Genomic DNA, 14,426 nt, shown 5'->3' on the forward strand with positions numbered 1-14,426 from the left:
AATGAACTCTTTCAGGTGCCACCCTTTCATGAAAATGAAACAATAACACAAAATCTTCAAGGAAAATGATGCCACAACTACCAGAGGAAGCTTAGTTCAATGTCCTATGGCGTGGAGTTTCTGCCCACTGTAATACGTTAAACTACAGGATTCTGACATTTAATTTAAAGGGAGCTGGGACTGCTTCATTACAGTATTTCATAGAATCATAGAATTGTAGAGTTGGAAGGGACCACAAGGGTCATCTAGTCCAACCCCATGATGCAGGAATCTTTTGCCCAAAGATGGAAAACTGCATGGTGACATTAAAGTAAAACCCAGCCATTTCACTGGCTAAGATAGGCCAAATCAAAGGCACACTGTATCCTTGCTGAAATACACCTAGGTGCTTTATTACAATAGTGTGATGACTTCAGAAACTTCCCTAGGAGGATCTTTCAGAGGCCCAGGAATGCCCTTGCTGGCCAAGTCAGGTTATGTAACTACAGCATCTTCTGACCAACACATTAGGTTGTAATGGCTCAGCAAATGGATCAGGACCTGTCCTGCTTTCCAGCTCTGGCTAGGTAAATCAGAGAAACATACAAAAGAGGCCTGCTGCATCAGGCCAATGGCCCATCCATTGCAGCATCCTGTTCTGTCACAGAGGCCAACCTAGATGCCCATTGGATGCCCTCAAGCAATGTTCCCCCCAGTGTAGCAATGTTTTTCCCCAGCTTGAATAGGCGCCAACTCCTATGGGCCAAGGGGTCTTCAGTCCACCCCAATAAAATATTTGAGGGGGCTGTTCCCCCTCATTACCATTCAAATGGTTTGTGTGCACCACGTTGTGATTATGCATAGGGCTGCCATGCATCCAGATCTTCAAAGGTGGAAATGACGTCTGGGGGGAACTTTGGGGTCAACAATTGGGCTCAACAGCTGCAGTCTTCCTAACTTTTGGGGTGTCTTGGTTTTTACTTTTTGAAATATGGCAACCCTAATTATGCAAGGGGACGTGGGTGGTGCTGTGGGTTAAACCACAGAGCCTAGGACTTGCTGATCAGATGGTCTGCAGTTTGAATCCCCGCAACGGGGTGAGCTCCCATTGCTCGGTCCCAGCTCCTGCCAACCTAGCAGTTCGAAAGCATGTCAAAGTGCAAGTAGATGAATAGGTACTGCTCCAGCGGGAAGGTAAACAGCGTTTCCGTGCGCTGCTCTGGTTCGCCAGAAGCGGCTTAGTGATGCTGGCCACATGACCTGGAAGCTGTACGCCGGCTCCCTTGGCCAATAAAGCGAGATGAGCGCCGCAACCCCAGAGTCGGTCACAACTGGACCTAATGGTCAGGGGTCCCTTTACCTTTAATTATGCAAGGTGGAGCTTACCTGCCCCCCCATATTTTATTCAAATTGGCACCCCTGCCAGCTTGTGATTCCAAACAAAGGCCTCCAGAAGCACAGAGGCTGGGGGGAAGCAGGTGCTTCAGCAATGAAGAGCATGAGAAGAGCCGGCCAACTTGGGCCCACCCGCCAACTCAGGTGCCGGTGGGACACTTGCAAGCAGGACCCCAGAGCCAAAGCGCGCTCCCTTCTGTGCCTTCCCACCCCTGTTATCCCCGTCCGCCACCCATCCCATTTGGGACCCCCCCGACCTCCCCCGGCTGCCCATTTCCCCCAATTCCACCCAGTAAGCGCGCAGGTGTACGCACCAACCTGCCCGGCCTCCCCCTCTTCCTGCGCCGGGAAACCGCTTTGGTCTCCAGGCCACAGACGCCGGGGACGGTTGCTAAGGGGACCGAACCATTCCGGACCTCTGCGGGGAGACACGCAGCTGCCTCTTTACCCCAAGCAAGCAGCCTTCTTTGATACTCCCTAGATTCCCCCCCCCCCGTCTGACTTCTTCTCGGCATCTCACTTCGCTGCATTCGTCTCTTCCTCCCGCTAGTCTCTCTCCGCGCGCCGCCCCCCACAACCGAGAATTTGGTTGTGCCCGTAGTGAGCCAACACGCGTCGGCTGCTGAGAGAGGAGAAAGGGAAAAGTTTCCTATAGTCGGCCGGAAGGTCGTTTGGCTGCCCCGTAGTCTCGAGCCAGTAGTGGGGCGATGAGCAGTGAGGGACCATAAGCTTCGTCCGGTTAGGGAGGTGGATGCTTGTGTATATAAAGAAGCATAAGCACAGCTAGATGGTGAAATGAGCAAAGTGCACTGAATTCGGGAAAAATCAGAGGAGTTATGTGTGTCCAAGATAACAGTGCGCAGAAGCCCAGGCAAAACCCAGCTGGAAGTGTTTTTGCTTGAAATAAGTGGATATGTTTCTAAGCAAGATGCCTTGTCTCCACAATGCTGCAAAGTTGTCTCCCATTTTTGTTACTGCTATTATTCTTATTAATTAAATTTGTAGATCTCAGGAGGGTTATAATGGATTTGGAGCATGTGAGAAGATGGATTAGCTCTGCTCTAGGACTTGCTGATCAGAAGGTCAGCGGTTCGAACCCCCATGACGGGGTGTTGCTTGGTCCCTGCTCCTGCCCACCTAGCAGTTCGAAAGCACGTCAAAGTGCAAGTAGATAAATAGGTGCCGCTCCAGCGGGAAGGTAAACGATGTTTCTGTGTGCTGCTCTGGTTCGCCAGAAGCGGCTTAGTCATGCTGGCCACATGACCTGGAAGCTGTACGCCGGCTCCCTTGGCCAGTAAAGCGAGATGAGCGCTGCAATCCCAAAGTCGGTCACGACTGGACCTAATGGTCAGGGGTCCCTTTACCTTTACCTTTAGGGTTATTGAACAGTGAGCACCTGGGCTGACCTGACCCAACAATCCCCCCCCAACAAACCTCACTGCAGCCAACTAAAGATAGCCAACCATACCCCGCCCCCCCCTCACTACCAAGAAATATGTGAGTATGTGTATGTATACATACCGTATATGTGTGACTGGCATAAAATCCCACAAACATATTAAATGTACCACCACAATCCCCTCTTCCCCTTCTCTCTCCCTGCTTCTTCTCCCACCTTACTCTGTATAATATCTCACATCAAATGTAAAAAACTTTATGACGGGGGGGGGGGGGAGAGACAACACACATTTTTGTGTGACCCAAGATCTTTAATAAATTAAAAAAACAAAAACTGAGCATCCGACATTCTGCCTGCACTGCCTGGGCTTGGTAAATGATTCTGATACGCCTTGAACTATTTGGCCTGCAGTATTACAGAGGACAAGATGATTGGACAGTGTTCTTGAAGCTACCAACATGTGTTTGAAATTTTTTTACCAGCACCAGTCATGGCAGAAGGTGCAATTGCAGCCTTCAGGCATTAGAGATTATTGGGTAATGGTTTGACTGTGATAGGGCCCTGAGGTGATGACTCCCGACCTGGTGAAGGTATGTATTCTTGGCTTATGCAGGAAGAACTCTTGAGATGCCTTATAGATCAAAAGGTTTTTATTGCGCTCCAGATTTTAAAAAAGACAATATAGTATAAATGCAGCAGTGACTGCCAAGAATGGTGTGTGACAATCTGGGGAAACCCAGCCAGATGGGAAGGGTATAAATAAATTATTATTATTATTATTATTATTATTATTATTATTATTATTATCTGTGTTGGTTGTCAGTGGCAAGTTTTTTTGCCTTCAAGCAATACAGTGGTACCTTGGTTTGCATACATTTTGGATTACAAACATTTCAAACCCGGAAGTGCGCGTCCCGGTTTGCAACCTTTTTTTTGGATTACAACCCATTTTGGGGGGGATTATGAACAATTTTTTTTGGGAGGCCCCATTGGTGAAAGCGCACCTTGGGTTATAACCTGTTTTGGTTTACAAACGGACCTCCAGAACGGATTATGGTTGCAAACCAAGGTACCACTGTACTAACAGTAATGGTAATACTGTAATACCTTCCACCTTGCCCCAAGCCACAAAAGGCTAAGGCACTTTAGGCACAATTCTATACATCCCTACTCTAAAGTAAACCCCACTGAATTTAATTGGACTTCTATGTGAGTGTCATGTACAGGATGGCAGTGTTGTTATGACATTTGTTTGTTTAATTCCAATTTTGAATCGCTTCCTATAAAATATTTCTAAGTGCTTTCACATCATCAATAAAATAAATTAAACATCTTCATGAGCTATGCTTTGAAGGTTGGACAAAGTAGATTGGGAATGTAGTATCCATATAAAAAATGGTAAATCCTATGGAATGTATAATTTGTGTCTGAGAAAACCAACATAGGATTGCTCTGCACATGTCCCTTTTGTTTTGCTTTTTAATAATGATGATGATGATGATGATGATGTTTGCCTTTGTATACAACCCAAAATGTGTCTAAAGGTTCAGCTTTAGTATCAACTGATGCAAATTAGAAAATAATAATAATTAAGAAACAAAACAAATCCGAGTCTTTTGTGATTTTAACCTAGGCATGGCAGTGTTTGTTAATGAATAGCTTCTGAAACCCACGGTCGGCAGCAAATAGTATTAGTAAATACTGTAAATAGTTTTGATATTCTGATAAACAGGGGCCAGCAGGTTGGCCACAAGGGGGCAGTGGAGATTACCCAATGAACCACAGGCAATGACCATCTTCTGGGGCCTCCCTCAGTGGCCATAAATCAGAAAGTGAAGTGCTTGTCTTAACGAAACTTGCAAAGAAGAAAATATCCAGCTTTCCTACAGTGAAAGGGAAGCTGCACCTGAGATCAGGAGTGCAAAAGCGTGTTGTAGGCAAGCATCCTTCCAAGGACTCAGGGTCACTGTTTAGTGCACACTAATGTTGTGATTAGCTCCCCAGTGTCTGATAAGTTTTACCTAGTGTCTGAAACTTTCCAGGTTGAACTGTTGACCTGAACGTTCCCTATGAATCCCACAAGCATTTCTTTCTACTTAGCAAGAGCATAACGTATAAGAGAATGCGCAATGCCTTTACTTTCTGTAATTTCTCTCAGTTTCAATGCAACCTGAAATAGATTCCCCTCCTGAAAGGTAGTAAAGGATGGTAAGATGAACCCCAGCTGAGTATATTCCCTGTGGAAAACCTAGGTGATTTATTCCAAGGCCCTTCAAAGCCTGAATTCACAGCAAGCCTTCTCTGTCTTTGTGGTTCATCTCATCTAATTTTTACTGTGTGTTTCAAGGCTTGAGACAAAATGCTTCAGTGAGTCAGAAGATTAAAGCATAGAAGTTTAACTAGCAGGGAGTTCAAGAAGCTACTGAGCCATGGCAGACCAGACAGTTTTGTGATTGACAGGCAAATAAGTGTCTGCGCGTTTGATTTGGTCTCCATACCCTTCAGCCTTTACAGAGATCTGAAACATAATGTCCCACAAGACATGAGCCTCAAGTGGACACTGAAAAGATCCACAAGTACCAACAGGCTGTGGCTATTCATTATTTTTCTCCAAAAGGGACTTTGGTTTCCCCCTTCATTAATAGCCATGTAATTCTACTAAATGAGAGTCTTAAAATAGTTTATTCTGAATTAATAGTCTAATAATGGCACCATTGTGGGTCATGACCCAGGGGTAGGGGACCTCTGGCCATAGGCCAAATTAGGGCCAGCATGGCTCCCATTTTGACCCATGAGGCCATTTCCCCCAAAGCACGGCCACATTCCCCACACCTTACATTGTATGTGATGCCAGGTGTGAGAAAGATAAGACACAGATAGTTCTCTGTAACTTCACCTCACAGTACAATTCAAAGTGTTAATTTTAACTTTCAAAGTTCAACATGCCTGCACAGGAACCTGTATGTGCATTAAGAGGCCCTTCTCCAATAGCTGCTGTCATCTGAGATCAAGCAAGGAGCAACCAATAGGCAAGGCCTTTCTAGGCCCAGGGACACAGGTGGCTCTGTGGGTTAAACCACAGAGCCTAGGACTTGCCGATCAAAAGGTTGGCGGTTCGAATCCCCGTGACGGGGTGAGCTCCCGCTGTTCGGTCCCAGCTCCTGCTAACCTAGCAGTTCAAGAGCACATCAATATGCAAGTAGATAAATAGGTACCGCTCCGGCAGGAAGGTAAATGGCATTTCCATGCGCTGCTCTGGTTCGCCAGAAGCGGCTTAGTCATGCTGGCCACATGACCCGGAAGCTGTACGCCGGCTCCCTCGGCCAATAAAGCGAGATGAGCGCGCAACCCCAGAGTCGGTCACAACTGCACCTAATGGTCAGGGGTCCCTTTACCTTTTACCTTCTAGGCCCAATCCTTGAGTCCAAGGAGCCATAGGATATTAGGTAGGAAAACAGGTTTGCAAGCAGAGAAGACTGTCCTTCCACCCTTAGAGCCCATTCCTCCTCCACTGTCAGAGCCAGTGTTGTATTTACGTATAAGCTAAACAAGCTATAGCTTAGGGCCCCATTCTCTTGCCCCCCCAAAAAAAATTAAAGGAAAAAAAACCTGGATGTACATTTCCAAAATATAAGATAAGTTCAACAATTACTTTGATAAAGTACAGCAATGTTAAAGGAATGGAATTTGATTTTACCATAAATACAAAGATGAAATACAAGGATACAAAAAAGTAAAAGCTTAGAAAATGAAACTTTGTATGCAACCTGCACAATTTAGAAATTTCAGATTACATGCATTTGGAAGTGATGTAATACCTCAGTATTTCTGTGTAGCATTTAGCCCAGATTTTGTGACCAAATGGGGCTAGTTCCCTCATTCTGTCAACGCAAGGATTTTCATTTGCACATGCACAACAGAACGTCCCCCCTTTCCTCCTCACATGCATCTTGCCTAAATCTGCTCTTAGGGTTCCCCCAACTCTCTGGAACAGATTTGAAGAGGAACGTGGGCACACACAGTTGCACAACTGGAGATCCTTGCGCTGACAGAACAGGGGAGTTCGATATCGCATGAATTGGAAACCCCCCCACTCCCACCCAATATAGGTGTTTTATCAACCCCCATCCAAAATATCACTGAAAATACAGAGGAGCTTTCAACGATTCTCAAAAACTGCAGAAAGAAGATCAAATAGAAATTGGCTGTTTACCATCTAATTCCACGTGCTTTAAAATGTACATGCTGACATTCTGGGTAACATTGTCATGGTCTTGTGTCTCCATTTATATTGATGTAGTAGGAGTGAAGCTGTACCAAACGGGAAGGCTGACATTTTAGGTCCCACCAATGATTCTCCCTGCAGAGGTGTGTGTGATCGCCTGGGCTGTTGAGTAGCGGGCCTTCCATTTCTGTCGCTACACCCACCTCCTTAGCCACATGATGTTGTGTCGATCTGGAGTAAATATCACATGTTATGGCAACAGCCTTAAAATATACCTGACAAATCACTTAATCATATTTCAAAATGTGGCATTATAAAAATAGTCTAGTGTTTTGTGGGTAGCAAGAGGTAGCTATTTATAGACGTTACGCTGTGTTCCTTCTAATTAAAAATCATCTTTCTCTAGCTGAAATCATGACATCAGGGCTAGGTAACCTGTATAGTTGGCTGTGACATGGGAGAGGGAAGCAACAAGACCATGCTTCTTCTTCCCACTTGATTTGCATCAACATTTTGCCTTCCATTTCCCAGATCCCTTAGATCAGACATAGACAACGTGGTGCCCACCAGGTGTTATGGAACACAACTCCCATCATATATGACCCTCAACCATGCTGGCTAGGGCTGATGGGAGTTGTGGTCCACATTGTTGGACCTGTTCCATATCTGCTATTGGGTCCCCGGAGCACAGATTCACACAAAGTGGCAATCAACCTTGCAGGATTCAAAAGGATTTGAAATGCATATGCAGGACAAAGGCACAGCGCGATAAGCTCGCAATCTGCACACCCCAGTCAGGGTACACCCACTTTTTATAGACTATACAAAAAAACAGAGAGTGAGACTTTACATTCTTATCCAATCAGGCTCTAACATTCCATGTTTCTCCTTTTGAAGGTTAACACTTCTTAATTTACTCATTCTTTGTTTGTCTGCCTGCTACGGCCTTCCCTGTCTTATAACAGTTGCTTTGTTTGTCTGCCTGCTTATGGCCTGTAACAGTGGCTTTGATAACAGCATGCTGGAATTTCTATTTCTGAGGCCCTTCAACATTTATTATTTGTTTGTTTGTTTGTTTGTTTGTTTTTATGCATTTATATCACCACTTTTCTCTCCAAGCAGCTCAAAGTGGCATAGGTGGTTCTCCGTCCTCCTTACTTAATCCCCACAACAACCCTGTGAGGTAGATCAGGTGGAGAGGCAAGTGTCTAGCCCAAGGTCACCCAATGAGTTTTATGGCCAAGCGGGGGTTTGAACCCTTGTCTCCTAGGCCTAGTCCCTAGCATAGATTATAAGCCTGCTGGTAATTACTGCTTATTTTTAAACATGGGGCTTATGGATTTATGTGCTGGTGCTTGACTTGTAAGCTATCAACACTCTCCCTACATAGTCATGGTCCACATCAACCTGAAATTGGCTTTTGAATGCATGTACACCCGCTCGGTCCCTGCTCCTGCCAACCTAGCAGTTCGAAAGCATGAAGTGCAAGTAGATAAATAGGTACCGCTCTGGCGGGAAGGTAAACAGCATTTCCGTACGCTGCGCTGGTTTTGCCAGAAACGGCTTAGTTATGCTGGCCACATAACCCAGAAAAACTGTCTGCGGACAAACGTCGGCTCCCTTGGCCAGTAAAGCGAGATGAGCGCCGCAACCCCAGAGTCATCCGCAACTGGACCTAATGGTCAGGGGTCCCTTTACCTGTACACCCACCATTATCCACAATGCAGTCCTATCCCATGATTTCTTCAGAAATACTGCTGTTTGGTGTGTTTCCCCCTCAAACCAGCTTCAATCTGAATTGAAAGCTTAGGTCACATTCGCTTCACTGTTAACTCGAGGTGTGTCCATTTGAGACAGTCATTGCACATGTGCAGGTGACACCTTCATGAATAGTAGTTTGGGAGCATTGCAGAAACCAAACAGGTCATGTGCATTGGATAAATACATCCCTGCCCTCCCTCTGGTGTGTACAGCAGCATCTAAATGGGACTTAGAATGCAGTGTGTTGGAAGGCGACTTTGTTGTGTTTTAAGAGGCTAATGTGTAGTAGCCTGGCATTCCCTCCTCCTGCACTGTGGAACAGAGGATGACACTGCAGTGGTAGCTGTCCTCTAGCTCCTGGCTTGTCACTTTAGAGCCAAACTGGAAGTTTTGAATGAGTTCTCTGAAAAAGTATGATGAGTCATGGGAGCCTGCCAACTATGCACCTTTCTTCATGCAGGCAACGGGCCCTGAATTATCCCTGCTCTGATTCTTTTCTGTTGCACAGAAAAAAATCAAGCAGGAGACCAGCATGGATTCAGCTGAGGGCACATCGTAGAGACTGCATGTGGTGAATAAGCCCCATCCTTGGTTGTTACCTGTTTCCCAACCAACAGGAAATGGTGAACCAGCAGGAGACTATTCTTCCTTTGCATGCCTAACACTAGAACTCGTCCTCCAAAATGATCCTATTTACTAGCGACGTGTGGTCTTTCTTTCTTTCTTTCTTTCTTTCTTTCTTTCTTTCTTTCTTTCTTTCTTTCTCCTGAATCCCCCCTAAATCCTGTTGCTGAAAACTTTACTACAAAAATGGTTAGGGCTCAGTAACTTCTTTTTTTAAAAATGATATGCTGAAAAACACAAAAGAAGCCTGTCCTATCAGTAAATCAACAAATATATGGTAGAGCCATGCACGAAGACAGAAGTGCCTGGCGTGCTCTGGTTCATGGGGTCACAAAGAGTCGGACACGACTAAATGACTAAACAACAACAACAACAGAGCCATGCACAATTTGAAGCAAAGCCTGCCCAAGGAATGGAATTGGCTTGTTCACTTCACTTGCTTTCTCCCCCACTATGAGGAGCTACACTCCCATAGAACAAGTGTGCCTCTTTGCATTTGACAGATGTCCGAGGACATACTGTTAGAGCTTTTCTCGCCCTCCATACTCCCCATAAGCCATGCCTAAATAAAGGCACAATTAGAGGGTGCCAGAGAACTGCAACGGCTGCCACGGACCATTTCCAGGTGCAAGAGTGATCAGCATGTTAGGGAGTTTTTCCTAAGGGCAAAAGCTGTTTGACAGAGGAACTGACTGCAGCAGGAAGAGATGGTAGGCCCTCATTTGCTGGATGGCATTGAAACAGGCTGGATGCTCAGCTGCCAGAGATGCTGTAGTTCAGGAGTGGGGAACCCATGGTCCTCAAAGCATTGTTGGACTCCAACTCACATCAGCCTCAGCCAGCATGGCCAGTGGATAGAAACGGTGGGAGTTGTAGTCCAACAACTTCTGGGGGACCACTGGTTTCCTACCCCTGCTGTGGCTGAATCCTGTATTGCAAATCCTGCACTGAGAGGGGGGTGAATCAAATGAGTCCCTCTCAACTCTATGACTGGGAAGAAGCAGGTCACCTCCCACCCTTGTCAAATCATGCATTTCGTTTGATGAGGTGTCCATCTGAGGTGCCTGTGTACAATTGTGATACTTGCCACCAACTGCGCACCAATAAACAAAGATGCATGCTTCCTGAATTGCCAAGCTATTAAGTCAAAACATCAGAACTCCTGCTAATTCACCCCAAGAAGATGCTCAGGCATCAGATGGATTTGTGGCAGGAACCTCCGGGTCAGGAATGGTGCTAACAAGGAACTGGGCAAGGTGCAAGCAATGAAGGGTGATTATCGCTTGTTAACTTCTTGTTCTTTGACTCTAGCTCTCTTGCTTGAACTGTTCAGCTAAAGGGAAATGTAATGCCCTGAAGGTCCAGGACTGTTGCCTCTGCATCTGATGCTTCTCTGTGTGTTTTCTGTCTACATCTTGTGTGTTTCTGTACCTGCCTTGCCGGTGAATTACCGAGCGCTGATTTATTCCCTCATCATACCTAATCCCTCTGATTGTCTGAGAATACATCTTGGGGAAATCCAGGTTTAGGAACCCAGCTCATCACCAAACATCCAAATAGTGGTGTGGGGAGGGCAGAGTTTGAAGCAGAGAAGTGGCAGGCAGAAGGAGGGATACTCAAATCTTCATCCTGTTCACCACCCAGCTGGATTCAGCACTGTCACTAGAGGCTCAGGTGGCCTTGGTGGTTAGCAATGCCCTTTTCCAGCTGGTCTGCCAGCTGTGGCCCCTTTTGGATAGGAATGGCTTGGCCACTGTACTCCATGCTCTGGTAACTTCCAGATTGGATTATTGCTATGTGGAGCTGCCCTTCAAGATGACATAGAAACTTCAATTAGTCCAAAATGCAGCCTCCAGATTACTGGCTGGGGTTCCATTTAGATCCCATATAACTCATTTTAAACAGAGCTGTGCTGGCTGCCAGTTTGTTTCTGGGACCCATTCAAGACGCTCACATTAGTGTTTAAAGCCCTGAATGACTCAAGCCGAAAATACCCGGAAGCTCACTCCCTTCCCTACAGACCTTCGTGAGGGCCCTCTGGGTAGTTCCACTGTAGCTCTAAAAGCTTCAACTGGCAGAAATTCTCCCTTTGATGTATGTGGATCCTACACCTTCAAAAGGGATCTTGTATCTTTAAGGACCGTGTAGAAAGGAGAATGCTGCTCATGTGCAGTTTCTCTCATTTCTTGCTCCCGTTGCTTTTCTGTCTCTCGCAGTTCTTTCAGAGAGCAAGAGCTGTTTCTGTAAACAGAATCTGCTTCTCTTCGTGAGGGAGCGACACTAGGCAGATCAGAAGTATTCTGCCCAAACGCCATCAAAAACTGGTCGTCCCGCTTTGATGCTTTCCTTAGGCATAACATAATCAGTGTACCTCAACACAAATCCTCACTCACCTTTCTGACATCTGATTTCCATGCAATCAGCAGGAGGATATGGAGAGGAAAGGTTGCCTTTCCACCTTTCAAATATCCGCAGAACAAAAGCTCACACTAGGCCAGTCCTGATTGCTTTTCTGAGTCAGCGACACTGACTGATTGAGGCCTAGGCATTTCAATCCTTCAGAAAACAGCATTTTGCTATCCAGGCCCATTACAGTGGTACCTCAGGTTCAAACTTAATTTGTTCCAGAAGTCCGTTCTTAACCCGAAGCGCTCTTAACCCAAGGCGCTCATTCCCTACATAGGCCTCCTGTGGCCCCGGAAGCGGATTGCGTTCGTATCCTGGGGCAAAGTTCGCAACCCAGAACATCTACTTCTGGGTTTGTGGAGTTCGTAACCTGAAGCACTTGTAAGCAGGACTGTTCATAACCCAAGGCACCACTGTACACTGGATTAGCTACCAGCCAGCACTGCCTACTCCATTGGACCTTTCAAGCACTAATGTAAGGTACCACTAGGGTCAAACAGGGCCCAGCTGACTTGCTCTCTACAACACCAAGCTAGCACACAACCTAAAGGAGCCACCACTGGTCCAACCTTTTCTGTGCTGGAGCACTACCCATACATTGGCCAGAGATGGTAAAGTAGTAGTAACAGCAGCAGCAGCAGCAGCAACAGCAACAACAACACTTTTATTACTTATACGCTGCCCATCTGGCTGGGTTTCCCCAGCCACTCGGGGGTTCATCAGTTCAGCCAGCCCAGGTGACCTGAGGAGCTAGCTCTATATCATGGTTGCTCCAAACCTGGTTCCTTGTGACATGTCCCACTGAAGAGCCGTACAGATCCCCTTCATTCAGAGGGGGATACCAGAACCAGAGCCTCCATCTACAGCTTGTCTTGGAGGTTGACCAAGGCCTGACACTAGGTCAAGAAGAACCTTGTCCCACATGAGAGCACGCAACGTTTGAGACGGTCATCACTGCCTCTCCTCCAGTGACCCTACCTGCAGACATCAGACAAGCGCCATAAGGGGAGAGAGTCATTTCTATCATACTCTGGCAACAGAACTCCATCCCAAAAAGAGATCCACATATCACCTTCATTGTTAACTTTTGAGCATCAGGCAATCTGTTCACTTGCATATTTTCCTTTTTGGTGGGAATTTCATTTGTTGCAGTGTTCTCACTCTGCCTTTATTAGTGTTTTAAATCATCAAATCATAGAGCTGTAGAGCTGGAAGGGATCACTGCAATGTAGGAATCCTGACCACATCCGTCCCTAGGTGGGTTCGAACCACCAAACCTCCAGTTAACAGCCAGATGCACTGACCCATTGTGCCACTGGGGGCTCCTCATCTTACATTAAATGTTTTCCGGGCTGCTTTTTAAATTATGGTAGTGGGAATTTTTTAAAAAATAACATTTAATTAAAAATGTTACTGGTTATTTTATGATGTTTTAATATTATGTGACTAGCCACTATGGATTCTGTTCTTAGGAGAAATGGAGCATATGCACCGTTTTAAAGCGAATAGATACATATACCCCAGTGGGAAGGTGCTGCTTAGTTGCACAGCTTCCATTTATTGCCTCTGTCCTGAATTGTGCCTCTGTCCTTCCCTTCCTAATATCAGGCTGAGGCTTCAGTCCCCACTTCAGTGGCTGCCAGGTCCTCTTAAAGAGCTGACATTTCCAATCCTGACATTTTCCACAGCTCCATCTGGGAATTAATGGCCGGATATTAACTGCGATGGGGCTGTTTATCATAATTAGTCTCATGAAGCTATTGAGCATTCAGCTTTCCCTTTTTCTTTTTTTCTTTTTCTTTTTGCCTTAAATTTATCAGCTCTGAAGAAATAAATGCAGAATCTAGCAGAAGAGATGGCTGGTTTATTTATTGATTTATTTATTTTGATCTGTCAGGTTTCATATTTAAAGTTTGCCAAAACTGAGCATCTCTTCCTAGAGATGATGCCAAGGTTGACCTGACTTGGGCACGTAATTGGAATTACTGGAGCCATTTGGTATTTTGCACAGACATTTATAATTCTGACATTTTCTGTAATTCAGACCTCTCCCAATGCAAACTAAATACAGTTGTGACTGACAGGGATTTATCAAACACTGCAAATATTATAGTGCTGTTTCACCTTTAGGTGTGTAGAAAGAAAAACTAGATCAAATGCAGATCCCCACATGGAAACTTTAGGATTGCTATTTATTTTATTACCATAATATTTATTTGGTAGAATTCACTGTAGTGCTAAGCAGGGAGCTACGAGCATGAGGAACAAGGTGTAATCATGCAACAAGACTTTCCCTCTCTTTCCTCTCCCCAAAAATCTGTGTGGTGTAGTGGTTAAGAGTGGTAGTCTCGTAATCTGGTGAGCCAGGTTCGTTCCCCGCTCCTCCACATGCAGCTGCTGGGTGACCTTGGGCTAGTCACACTTCTTGAAGTCTCTCAGCCTCACTCACCTCACAGAGTGTTTGTTGTGGAGGAGGAAGGGAAAGGAGAATGTTAGCCGCTTTGAGACTCCTTAGGGTAGTGATAAAGCAGGATATCAAATCCAAACTACTACTACTATTACTATTCTTCTTCTTCTTCTTCTTCTTCTTCTTCTTCTTCTTCTTCTTCTTCGGGTTCCTTCAACCCTTCAGAGCAG

The 14,426-nt window shown here is 45.6% G+C and overlaps 1 protein-coding gene across 2 annotated transcripts in view; it reads right to left on the reverse strand.

Moving 5' to 3' along the window:
- Positions 1–1,901, reverse strand: part of DNAH1 (dynein axonemal heavy chain 1) — a 110,199-nt gene extending 108,298 nt beyond the window's left edge. Inside the window, exon 1 of one of the 2 annotated variants that reach the window (XM_053377517.1) lies at positions 1,689–1,890. The gene's annotated coding sequence lies outside the window, so the exon portion shown is untranslated. Of the gene's footprint in view, positions 1–1,688 lie in introns of both variants that reach the window. The other variant, XM_053377519.1, reaches the window with a different exon arrangement.
- Between the last annotated feature and the right edge of the window lie 12,525 nt (positions 1,902–14,426).

Source organism: Podarcis raffonei, chromosome 2 (assembly GCF_027172205.1).
Source record: "Podarcis raffonei isolate rPodRaf1 chromosome 2, rPodRaf1.pri, whole genome shotgun sequence".
Classification (NCBI taxonomy): domain Eukaryota; kingdom Metazoa; phylum Chordata; class Lepidosauria; order Squamata; family Lacertidae; genus Podarcis; species Podarcis raffonei.